Here is a 13702-nt window from a genome sequence, read left to right on the forward strand (position 1 = left end):
CAGTATATATCACTCAGCAAATTCCACAGAAACAACAGGGGTTCCTTAGGGGCTCATTGAAAGAGGCCTCTTTACACTGATTGAAAGAAAAACATCCAAAAAGATTTGGATGAAAAAAAAAAATAATTTGGCTTACTTGTGTGAGGTCTTTAAGTCTGTTAGTCTTTAAGGTGCCACCGGACTCCTCGTTGTTTTTGTGAAAACATCCTGACACTGTAAATAGTTAATAGTACATAATTAATATAATTTGTTGAACTATTTCATTTTTTCCTGGTTGGGATTTGTTGTGTCCTCATTTTCAGCCTCTTTGGGAGGATGGACAAAGCTTAGGAGGGATGAGTTTTTGTATGTTTTGTTTAACCTTGTTATGGATGTGAGTTACCACAAGATAGTGGTGAGAGATAGTTAAGCAGCTCACCACCATCACCCAGTCCACTCAGGATTGTTAATCATGATGGCAGAGGACTTTATCTGAGCATTGTTTGGGTAACTGTGTATGTGTGTTTGGGGGAAGAGGGGGGATGAGATTGCCTTCAGGACACAGAGTCAGAAAGGCAATTAGTGTTGCTGTTAGACAGAAATGTTGGTAATGTGGCCCTGAGACAAAGCTAAGACAGAAAGCTGTTTAAGCAGAGTGCTGGCTGAAAAGTCAGGTTTGGAAAAGTCAGCACACTCTCTCTTGCTTTTTGATTGCTCCTGTGATTGGGGAAACAGGACTGTATGTATAATTTTGTAAATAAAGAAGATTGCATCAAAGAAAATGGCTATATTATCAATTTCTCCTCACAGCTGGAACATCCCACCATACCCCAATTTTGGCTATCTAATTAGTTCAAAAGTGGTAACAATACAATAAAAGCCTATTAAAATATATGCACATTAGGATCAGAACAAAATCTATTTCAGGAATTCTAAACTGAGAAAAAAATTGATATATATACACACACACATGGTTTGGGGCATAAATGAGGTATTAAATTACTTTTAGAATACAATGTACAGGTTTTTTACAAAGGAGGAAATTAAGGGAGATAATGATTTATTTGTGATTTTTAGATTACATTTCCAGATCAAACATTGTACTGTGGATTTACAGCTTCAACGTTCAGTTTGCCTCTTTGATCATGCTATTCATAACAGTGTTGCTGTAATATATTTAGACTTCTGTACCACATGATATCTTAATTTATAAACTAGAACAGTATAAAATCAAGATGGTGTACATTCACTCAATTAAAAAATTGTTAATAGATAGGCCTGAAAATATAATTATAAATGGAGAACCGTTGTTGCGTGGCTGTGGTTCCAGTGGAGTCTTGCAGGGATTCGTTCTTGGCCATACACTATTTAACATTTTTATCAGTAACCTGGAATAAAAACATTAATGATGAAGGTTGCGGATGGCACAAAGATTGGGGGAATGGAAATAATTTAAAGAACAGGACACTCATACAGAACAAACTTGATCTCTTGGTAAGCTCACCACAGGCAAACAATATGTATTTCAATATGTTCAAATATAAAGTCATACATCTACAAACATATGTCTATTCTGGGAATCAATGACTGTGAAAAAGACTTGGGGGTCATGGTGGATAGTCAGCTGAACATGAGCTCCTAGCAGGGCTTAAATTTAGCTGGAGCTACCTTGAGTGGAGCTCCAGTAAATATTTCAAATCTGCATGGCAGATGCCCCGAGCCCCAGTGCCTCCCACAGGGCTGAAGCCCCGAGCCCTGGCATGCCCCCGTGGGGCTAAAGCCCTGAGACACACCCTCCCCATCCCCACCCCACTCTGCAGGGGCTAAAACCTGGAGCTCCAAATGGGGCACTGGGGAGGGGAGCGCTTCAGAAAATAGTATAAGAGAATTTAAGCCCTTACTACTGGTGAGATTCCATGGCCAAAGGGGATAATACAATCCTTGGATATATAAACAGGGGAATGTCAAGTAGGAGCTGAGCTTATATTACCTCTGTATTTGGCACTGGTGTGACCACTATTGGAATACTGTGTTCAGTTAGCTGTGAAGCTACAATGGTGCAAGTCATCCAGTAGCAGCAAGGCCCACAAGGTTTTTGGAGCTCAACCAGCTGAAGCCATCCTGCCTAAGGCACTATGATAGTTACCCCACAGTCAATCTATAGGCAGACAAGGAAAACTGCACAACACTTTCAAAAGATGAGCCTGGGAGCTTAAATTCATAATTCTGCTAGACACTAAAAATCTCAAGGACTGAACAGAGACACTGAATTTATGGCTTATTACAATAATCTGTAACCCACTACCCCCCTATTTTTGTCCTATGACTGTAGAGGTGTTTAATGGGCCATTCTACCTTGAATGGTCCCTTCAAAATGGATGTTGATAAATTGGAGAGGGTTCAGAGAAGAACCACAAGAATGATTAAAGGATTGGAAAACATGTCTTATAGTTGAAAGACTATTTAGCCTGTCAAAGACAAGGTTAAGAGGTGACTTGATAACTGTCTATTAATACCTAAACGGGGATCAGAAATGTGATAATAGAAAGTGCTTCAATCGGGAAGTTGATGAAACTAGACTAATTCAAACTAGAAATAAGGTGCACATCTGTAACAGTAAAGGCAATTAGTCATTGGAACAACTTGCCCAGGGTTTCAGTGGATTCTCCATCACTGGAAAATTTTAAATCAAGATTGACTGATTGATATATTTTCCTAAACTGTATGCTGTAGTTCAAGCATAGCCAGGGCCGGCCCACAACATTTTGGCACCTGAAGCGGGGAGCCCTTTTCCCCTCGCTTGGGCCAAAACTTTGAAACTCTGGGTCCTAGTGGCGCCCCTCCACAATCTGGCACCTGAGGCAGCCGCCTCAGTTCGCCTCATGGTAAGGCCAGCCCTGACTATTGAAACATAAATTATTACAGGGGAGTCATGTGGTATATAACATACAGGAGGTCAGACTAGACAGTCACAATGGTCACTTTTGGCTTTAAAGTAGATGAATCTGTGAGACACTTGACAATGGTTACCATTACAATTACCAGCATTGCAAAACCTAACTTTTAGGTATCCTGATGCCTAATGAGATTCACAGAAGCCAGCTGCTGAGTTGGGAACTGCCTAAACTAGCCAGTAGGAAATGCATAGGAGAAGGCTATGTCCTAAACCCTGCTTCTTTCAGAGAATTAGTCTACAACTCCAGGCTGTAGGGAGGTTCCTCTCCACTTGAAATTCACAGCCATGAACCTTTTCCTGGAGTTAGGCACCTAAACCACATCAGCCTTTTCTTATGAAAAATTGAGGTGGAGATGATGGTACTCTTCACCACCAGCAGGCCAGTGGTTGGAGCATTCACTTGGGATGTGGGAAATGCAGATTGGAATTCCCACTCTGCCAGATTTGGATCAGGAATTAGAACCTCAGTCTCCCATATCCCAGGTGAATGCTATAACCACTCGCCTATCAGTGAAGAGCAGCATCACATCCTAGCTGTCCTTTGTGCAGATTGCTTCTATTCAGAGCATGTCTACTGGATTGGGCCACACAAGCAAAACAGGTAGCAGAATGCCTAATCTGTGAATCCTGCTGGGACTTAGGTATGAGCAGTTCAGTGGCATCAGGATTTAGGTGGCTTTGTGCTTGCCCACTGAGAAAAAAAATTAATCAGCATGGAGACTTTACCAGTAGAAATTTTGGCACCTCCTGGGTTAGACAGCTGCTGAAGAGGAATCTTGAAGAACTCAGTGGGACCTAAATATTGGATTTAGGAGTCTAAAGTTCCAGTCAGACATCAAAGTCCCTTTGTGGATCAAGCCCAAAATGAATTGCTCAGGCTCACCCAGAAAGCCACCAGTCGAGCCAGAAATAAAACTCAGCTGTCCTGAGGCCTGGTCCAGTATGCCACCACAGTGCTTAAGGATAAGAAAGCCCATTTCAGTCCTCATTGGCCTAATGAATCATAAGAATATTCAGCCTAAAAATAATCTTAATCTTATCTATCATTTACAGTCTTTTGCCCATAATGGATTGATTTAAATCAAGGTGATTTAAATCATCGAAGGCAAAGCTTTGATTTAAGTAATCAATTTTAATCAACTTTTCCATTTATACTTCAGTTATTACTGGCTGATATAACCATTACAACATGCTGATTGACAACTAAATAGAGCCCGTACACTAGACTTGGTACATCTTTTTGCTACATAGGAGGGTACACTATATAACTATATGCATTTATTTAAGCAATTATACAGCTTAATATTTTCAGATTCTTATTAATTGTGCACTTTTAGTGTGCTAGAAAACTGTGAATGATATATTGCTTATTTACTAGATAATTACTTTTCTGCTCATGTTTTGTGTTAAGCTGCAATAAGATGGTAACTGGAATTTAATTAAACACCCAAAACAGCAGATAAGATTTATTTTTATTAAATAAAATAACTTAAAACGTTTTGGATACATAAATATTTCTTAACAAAACATGTTTCACATTTACAACTAAATGATTTATTAAAAGGAGGATTAACTGCAGTCAGTGAATGTAGCTGATTATCTCAGATCAGCCTGGGAAAGTGTCAGGAGCTTAAATTCTTACTTGCCTAAGTCTCTTGAAAATGAGACCAGGGGTGACAGAATGTGGGGGGTGTGGGGTGGTCCAGAGAGGAGCAAGCGGGGGCGGGATCTTGGGGGGAAGGGGTGGTGCCGGAGCTGGGTCTCAGGGAGAGGGGTAGTGTGAGGGTGGGGCCTTGGAGTGGAAGGGGCAATGCAAGGGCAGAGGCTCAGAGAGAAGGGGTGTTGCAGGGGCAGGACCTCGGGGGAGGTACAGCAAGGGAAGGGGCAGGGCCATGATTCAGGTATCTGTGGCCTCCCCCACTTTCAGGGTGCTTCCACTGCTCCTGAATGAGATAGTCTCCTAAGTTACTTAGGCTGCCTTTCAAACTTATTGATGTCATTCCCTTCCTCCTTGTATTTACTCATTTTAATCAGGTTTACTTTTAAAAACAAACAAACAAACAAACAAAAAACCTTACTATAATTTAAATAGCAAAATAAAAAAATCTGATTTAAATTAAAACAAATATTGTATTTTTAAAAAATCATCAATTTTTATCCACCCTGCTTTTGCCCAATGCAGCTATTGTAATATCCTTAATTTAGACCACAAAACTTTGTTAGCATGGTTAAAATTGCCCAGCATTTCCTGGTGCCCTTACAAACTTTAAGTGAATGTACATACTTACGCCCTGAAAACCAGGAACTAAAGACCTAAAGTAACGTATTAAACTGTGACACTCTATGGATGGTTTCACAGTGTATTGTAGGAGACCCTGTCTATCACATCTGGGGATCTTGGGCAGAAATAATATGAAACCAGCAACTCATGAAGGTAAACCAGTTCCAGCTGCACACGTTCCAGATATCTGCCCGAGGCCTTCATTGCAACATGTGGCAAGACATGGATTCAACTCAAAGCAATGCCCTGTACTGAATGTTTACATTAATGCAACTATCACCTGGCAAGAGAATGAAAAGCCAGGGCCTGAGACATATGTGTTGGCAGGGGCTTGGCATCACTAGAAAGAATTCTTAAGGAGATCACACAAGCTGCTAGCATGAATTGGAGGAGTGAAGACAGAAAATGTGGTATCTAATAGTGGATGAATCCCCCAATGCCAAGTGGTGGTTTGAGAGTAAGCCCACAGTCACAGAATGGTGGTACTATATTGTCATGCAGACCTGGAATAATCAGCATTGAGCCCAGAACTTTCATGTGAGTAGGTCGTGTTCCTGGAGCTGTGTGAGGAGCTAACTCCAGTCCCTGGACTTGAGGATGAGAAAGCCAATAGTGGTCCAGAAGCAATTTGCTATTTCCCTTTAGAACCTGGTCACCCTGACTGGTGACAGATCTGTGGCCAATTAGTGTGATGTTGGCAAGTCAACTGTCGGTTCTATAATGGTGGATGTTTACTAGGCGATTATTGCTGTGCTGTGAAGGTGGGCAATGTCCCTGAAATAATGTCAGACTTTCAGTAAATTATTATTTTTTTATTCATTTATTTCATATTAATTAACAGGAGGTGGTAGAATGGGGAATCCTAATTACTGTATTGAGCTGGTCCTATGCCATTTGTATTCATTTTAAATCTAAGACTTCAGTTAAAAATGTGCATTTAGATGTGAATGTTTTCAGTGTTATTCTTTGGAGCATACAAAGCAAAGGACTGTTGTCCAAACTTGTTTATTGAAAGTTTTTAACACAGATGGTCCATCTGCCAAAAACTAAAGTGCAAATGCAAGAAAGCAGAACAAGTTGAGGAACTAGCCAGAGATCCTCCCCCTTCCTGTCTCTCCCCTCCTAGCCCATGCATTTCTACTACTCTGCACAAACCTAATTGGCTGGGGCGAAGTCCCACTCAAATACACAGAATTAACTCTGAGGCAGGGAGGAATTGAGACAATAAGTGATGGGGTAAGGAGAGTGGGAAGGGGCGGGACAGGGCATGGCCAGGAAAATTGAAAGAGGAGACAATTTAGCAGGGCAGGAGGCTGGAGCCCTAAACTAGGGCAAAGCAAGAGCTGCTTGGAGGCGAGCCAGCTGCTCACAAAAGGGGACTCATGATAAACCCACAGCCTGGAGCTGACAGGAGCTAAGACCACGTAACAGATCCTGAACTCATACCACACACCATTACCAGACAAAAGCACACAGACAGCTTGGACTGACCCAAAGAGGGGAGGGGATTGCACTAGTTTGGCACAGAGCGTGTATGAGTGTCTAGCCAGGCATGGGGGGGCGGGGACTGTTTTGCTGTATGCTGTGCCAGGGGCAAGGGAGTGTGTATAACCACTCCTAGGTATCCTGATCTGCGTCTTATCCTGGCTTTCCCTGGGTTAGATAAAAGTGGGGTGCTTGTTAACTCTGACCCGCTTAGGAGGAAGGGTTGGTATTTCTACACAGGTGTATGGCTGGGACCCCTTTCCCCAACCCTGGGAACCCTCCACCTGACAGGTGCAATTCCAAAGCTATGCTAACCCTAAACAAAACAACCAACACTCAACAAACCTCAGAAACACAAATGGAAACAAAGTGCAAAAACCAGGAAATTAAAGTGTAATGTCAAACTTCATGGAATTACATGTTGTCACATGCCTGTTCTCTTTCCCCTGTGAAGGTATGGCACAACTGACCATGTGCACCTCCATTATACATGAAGTGGCTCAACCCTCTCCACCCGCCCCAAGTTCTCAACAAGTTGCAGTACATGGCAGTGACTTGCTGTGACTGGCCCTGGGTTCAGAGGAATCCAGGATTGGAGACAAGCGTACCAAAGAGTCTCCCAGACATGCACTTCTGACTCTTTCTTTCATTTCCCAGTCTTTTCACCTCATCTCCCAATAATGCTGTAGAGAATCTGCCACCATTTTTTTTCTTTCCACTCCAGCATCTTCTCTTTTGCATCCTGTTTTTTCAGGTCCAGTTCAAAAAGCTTGTTCAACCCAGTGCTCAACTTGTGCTGGAATGCTCTGGAATGCCGTTCTGGCACTTTTTTGCAGACTCAGAGTATTCCAGTATTTCTGGTCCTGGGCCACGTATGTCCTTTCTGTCCCTGTCTGCAGAGCAGCCTCTGAGCCAGCAGTTTCTAATGCCAGGCCCAGGCAGGGAGCCCTTGGTAGCAGGAGAGCACAGAGGGAGCCAGGGATACTGCCACTAGGACTGGGCAGAGGAGCATGGGGACTGGAGTCACCAGGAACATAGGACAGATCTGGAGCTGGATCTTGGTGATGTCAGGAACCAGATAGTGTAGCCACCCAAACAACGGATCCCTTCATGGGAGCAGGAACCAGGAACAGGTAGTGGGAGGTGAGGATGGGAGGGACTCTCCAGGGAATCAATGCCTGCTCTCTTTTGCTCCCTCCCAGGGCTTCCCACTGCCCTGCTTTCCAGCATTTCTTTTTCAGGGCCACCCACTGCCCCATGTTCTGGAACTTAGGACTTGGACACTGCTTTAACCAGCTGACAAATTCCTTTTGTGCATCTGCAGCAGGTCATTCTGGATCTTTTTCTGCTGTTCCAAAGATTCAGCAGCCTTTGTCTCACCATGAGGGGCCTCCTCAGAGAAAGTCTGTCCTTCCCTGGTTTGACAGACCTGGAAAGAAAGACAATGATACATTATTTTAATTTTTATTTTATTTTATTTTTATTTATTTATTTCTGGTTTTTGTTCCAAGAAACAAGTGTCTACCCCTTCACTCTAAGTTACAGTGAAGCAGAAACTGGAACTACTATCTGCCCTTCCATTCCATTTCATCCTTACGCTTTTCTGTTTGCTGGCTGCTGTGTGCCAGGTTTCCTGTTTCTGAGCAAGGCAATGGCAAGTGACTCCTGTACGTTATATAGCACAATTAATCTGGCAAGGGCTTTTGGGGAGTGGGGGTGCTCTGCAGGGACAGATAGCAAAACAAACCACTAGTAGGAATGTGTTTTACATTATTTCAGGTTGTGGTGTGACGATGCTCCACACAGGTACCCAGAGTTGTGAAGCATCTCACTACCCCCTGCCCTTCGCATGAGAAAGCCTTATCTGTGCCTGCCATAGGCCATCTCCCAAACTCCACCAGCAACGGGTAACACAAGCACTCCCCCCTAGGTCTATGCAGGCCCTGCTTTCTCACTACAGGATGGCAATAGGCACTCTCCAACCCGCAAGCCCTCTGAGTACCTTCCTGGAGTGTTTAGTCCTTGTTCCACTGGACACTCACAGTAGTCATAGATTTGCTGCTTCCAAAGAGACCGTAAATCCCAGCTTGCCCAGTTCCCTTCAGATCACCGCACTTAGATATGCTTATAGCAAAAACAACTAAAAGTTTATTTAACAATGTACAGAGATTCAAGTGGAAACAAATGGTTACATATAAAGTAAAATAATAAGACACATTCTAGAACCAAGATTTACTTAACTTGATGTTTTCATGTCTTATAGACGAACTCCTTCTAGCATTTTACAGCCAGGCTTGGCTGTGACCATCTTTTCATAAGAAAGACACAGTTAGCTTTCATCCTGGGGGAAGGATCGAAGGTGTACCTCTACACGCCTACATATACCCTAACAATCCATTGTCTTTACTCATAAACAGGATCCCTTTCTGTTGTTTATTTCTTTCTGTAAATGTCTTCTCTTGAAGATTTTGCAATGTCTTGATTAGCATGTGGCTCAGTATGCAAACCAGCATCCATTGTGAGACATGTAATGCCAATACAGCCATGACCAGACATAGATAAAAGCATCTAAGAGACTAACAAATTGAGATTTCCACTCTATACGGCTAAATTCAGTGCCTTGCATAATGACAGGTTTCAGAGTCGCAGCCGTGTTAGTCTGTATTCACAAAAAGAAAAGGAGGACTTGTGGAGTAATTTGTTAGTCTCTAAGGTGCCACAAGCACTCCTTTTCTTTTTGCGAATAGAGACTAACACGGCTGCTACTCTGAAACCTGTCATAAAAGTATCTGTTACCTCCTGCTTGAAAGGAACTTGTTTAAGACATGTCACATATTGGTTACCTGCCTTAACAACATAATTTTCAGCACAGAAACATAACTCTTTAAGTAGTATGCATACATACATTTTGCAAAAAGAGAAGTGATTATGATGACTAGCAGGCTACTGGCTCTCAATAGAGAACTCACATCTCATCCTTCAGTGAATTATTAGGCATCTTTCTGACTTAGGGGATCCCTGTAAAACCCTTTTCATTGTTTTACTTGTATGAGAAGACACAGAGGTACAACAAACAGAGGTAGTGTTATCTGCTTTTCATTCCCCTGTAGGGTTAGGTTGGGAGCGGGGGCATGCATGGCAGTTTATGTACCTATCCCTTGTATCCTCCTGCAAGATGTCAATGGAACTTCCATGGACGTACTTTGCAATCCTCTTCTGAAGCTTTTCTAGAGATGGCTGCCTTATTTCTTCCTCCATGATCAGACACTTTCCCACACCACTCTGCAATAACTTGGCAGGCACCATTGAAGTAAACTGGCTTGTGGCATAGAGGCCTGGGCTGTTCAGAACTCCAGCAGCAGCTATGGTCTCTGTGCCTTTGTTACCCTCAGGAGTGAGATATCAGCTAAATCATCACCAACTCTGGAAAATAGGTTTCAGAGTAGCAGCCGTGTTAGTCTGTATTCGCAAAAAGAAAAGGAGGACTTGTGGCACCTTAGAGACTAACACATTTATTTGAGCATAAGCTTTCTTGAGCTACAGCTCACTTCATCGGATGCAATAGTGCCAATACGTGGTGCCATTGCCCTGTACTCATACCTGTTGAAGGAGCAGCAGTGATCTGTATGCTCTGTATGACTATGCTCTGTATAACCTGTATGCTCAAAAGGTTTGTTACACTTCCCCCTCCCCCACCTTTTGTCTCCTCTCTCTCTTTGAATACCTGTGAAGTGGCTTTCCCCCTCCCCCTCCTTCCTGGAATGCTTGTGGGATGAATGGGCTGGTTGAACAGCTGGAAGATCAGAAGAGCTCCCAGGTAGACAAGGCATCTGGGACTCTAATTAGGCAGCACTCACACCCCCAATGCATGGACACTGCCCTGGGTGGAGTGCGACCAACCAGACGCGGCCAAGTCATCACTCGTCGCAGGCCATGAGGAGCAGGTCCTTAAAAGGGGAAGGGGCCATATGCTTAGGAGTGCACTCACAAGCTTGTACCTCCCATGAAGGCCCTTTGCCCGGACCACCTCGCCAGTGGTTTGCTGCGTTGCATTCCATTGTGCCTTGGGAAGACTTACCTTCATACACTTACCTTGAAGAATCCTGACATCTCCAGTGCTGTGCCTGTCTTGGGAGCGTTAGTATTCGGGTGTGAATGTGACACCCCCTGACACACACTTCTTTTGAACTTAGTTATCAGTATAATAAACGTGATGCTTTCTGCCAAACTCTCGTGGGTCATTAGTGCTCCCTAAGCTTACTAGCTGGCCCAATTTCAGGTAACAATACCCATGGAAATATGGGTTGATATTTTATTGTTTCATGCAACAGAAAAATTCTGTCCTCATCTTTTTCCCCTTTGCTCCCTCTCCCTAATGGGCTATTCTGTCGATGGCTGGGGCTGGAGAAGGATGGTGTGCAGAGGCACACCAAAGTTGAAGTGTCAATAAGCATGCCTTATTTAAAACTTTTATGGGAATAAGTCTGAAACGTAACTTTCTGTTTTCATTATGACGATACATGTCTGTTTTATCTGTTGCTGCTGCCTTTGTGTCCTTGATGGGCGCCCCCTCCTGTGGAATGCCTGACCCTGATGAGAAGGAGAAAGAAGTGCATCAGAGGGTGAATATGGCAGACAGAATGCAGAAGGAAAGAGTGGACAGGAGAAAGGCCCAGGTGTCCCAGCAGGAAGAGGAGAGGGAGATGCACCAGGACATAATGGAACTTCTCAGACAGTGAACACAAATGCTGCAGATTCTTGTTGACCTACAGGTCCAACAACCACAGCCTCACCATCCTCTGCAGTCACTGGAGTACACCAGTTTAGCAGGTCCCGATACCCCTCAACATTCCACTTTGCATCATAGGCTGCATCCCTACCCCTACCGCCCTATGCTCAGGGACAGACCAGAACAACCACAGCTTCATATACGCTGACTTGGGAGACCCACAGCTGATATATGTGTAGCCAAAATGGACTGAAATAGACAGGAATGTTTCCACCTTTCTAATTTTAAAGTTCTATTCCATTAATTTATTGTAGAAGTTGGTATTGTACTGCTTTATTTTTAATTGCACTTTTTCTTTGAATTGTTTTTGGTATGCAATACATTTCTATTTTTTTTTTTACATAAATTCTACTTCATTACGTCACAACATATGCTGCAGAATGCTTAGCACTACTCCATGCACCCATTACTTGTAATCTTACAGGACCACAGAACTCATAGGTTCAGTGCAACATGCAGTATAATAATCATAAATGTACAGCAAGCATCATATAATCTATAGGTTCATTAAAAGACTGTGTAATATTCATAAATGTACATGCAGCACTACACAATTCCTAACAGTCCCCAAAACCTCAGGGCCAGCTTAAGTACACTCTGCCATAGCACATTAATGTGGCTGACCATTAAAGCACTCTTTCAAGGTCTCTCTCAGCCTCATAGCTCCGTGTTGAGCTCTTGTAATGGCCCTTGTGTCTGGCTGTTCCAAGTCAGCAGACAGCCGCTCCACCTCCGCCCTGGAGGCAACCCTTCCCCCTCTGCCTCATAGATATCATGAAGGACCCAACAGGCAGTTATAATCACTGTGATATTTTTCTCACTGCATTCCAATCTTCTGTGTAAACACTGCCAGAGTCTTTCAGACTTGCAAAAGCACGTTCGCCTGTCATTCTGCATCTACTGAGCTAGTAGTTGAATCTTTCCTTGGTGCTGGTGAGATGGCTGGTTTATGGCTTCATGAGGCAGGGGAGCAAGGGGTATGCTGAGGCCTCCAGGATCACTATGGGCAGGGCAATGTTACCAGTGATAAGCTGCCTGTCAGGAAAGAATGTTTCAGCTTTTAGCTTTCTGAACTGTCCTGCTTTCCTGAAGATGTGAGCATCATACACCTTCACTGATCAACCCACACTGATGTCAATGAAATGTCCCCAGTGATCCACCAACATTTGCATAACCATAACAAGTAGCCCTTTCTATTGATGTACTCTCTGGTGAGATGGGCTGCTGCCAAAATAGGGATGTATGCGCCGTACATCACCCCACCACAAAACCGAACACCCTTGCCCGCCCCTTCCCTGCCCCTTTATGAGCCCCGCCCACTGCCTTGCCCTTTCTCCAAGGCTCTGCCCCCACTCACTCCATCCCCCCTCTCTGTCACTTGCTCTCCCCCACCCTCAGTCACTCGCTTATTTTCACCAGGCTGGAGCAGGGGGTTGGGGAGTGGGAGGGGGTGAGGACGTTGGCTGGGGGTGCAAGCTCTGGGTTGGGGCCAGGGATGAGGGGTTTGGAGTGCAAGAGGGGGCTCCAGGCTGGGGGGTGGGGCAGAGGTGTTCGGAGTATGGGAGGGGGGCTCTGGGATGAGGCAGGGGGTTGGGGTGTGGGAGGGAGTACGGCCTCTGGCCTGGGTGAGGTGAGGGATCTGGGGTGGTGCCAGAAATGAGGGGTTCTGCATGTGGGAGGGGGATCTGAGCTGGGGCAAGGGGTTGGGGCACAGGAGGGGGTTTGGGGTGCAGGCTTTGGGAGGGAGTTTGGGTGCAGGAGGGGGCTCAGGGCTGGGGCAGAGGCCACAGGTGGGGGTTCAGGGTGTAGACCTGGGGCAGAGCAGGGAGGGGCCTGGGGTGGAGTGGGGGTGTGGTCAGGGCTGTGGGCAGAAAAGGTGGGACAGGGAGCTAGCCTCCCCCAGGGAAGCTTCACACTCCATCCATGACCATTCACATCTCCACTGAAAGTGCAGCTCTCGTTCTGGTTTCCCTGCACTGGAGGGCTGTGGTGAGCTCGGCAAACTGATCCAGGAATATGGCCTTTCGCATCTGCAAGTCTCACAGCCGTTGCTTGCCATTCTAAACCTGCATTATGACGTGATCTTCGCCATCAGTGCTCATTTCTCAGGCCCTGAAGCAGTATTCAGCAATCCACAGCTGCTATATGAATGCCACCAACAACCTTGAAATGTTTTCATTATGTCTCAGAGCAATCTGTCCTCAAATAAATC

General features: G+C 44.5%; 1 protein-coding gene across 1 annotated transcript in view; it reads left to right on the forward strand.

Moving 5' to 3' along the window:
• LOC141986308 (histone H2A.J) overlaps positions 1–11639 on the forward strand; it is a 31233-nt gene extending 19594 nt beyond the window's left edge. Inside the window, exon 2 of the mRNA XM_074950686.1 lies at positions 11303–11639. The gene's annotated coding sequence lies outside the window, so the exon portion shown is untranslated. The remainder of the gene's footprint in view (positions 1–11302) is intronic.
• The last annotated feature ends 2063 nt before the right edge of the window (positions 11640–13702 follow it).

The sequence above is a fragment of the Natator depressus genome, chromosome 1, assembly GCF_965152275.1.
Source record: "Natator depressus isolate rNatDep1 chromosome 1, rNatDep2.hap1, whole genome shotgun sequence".
In the NCBI taxonomy this organism is placed as follows: domain Eukaryota; kingdom Metazoa; phylum Chordata; order Testudines; family Cheloniidae; genus Natator; species Natator depressus.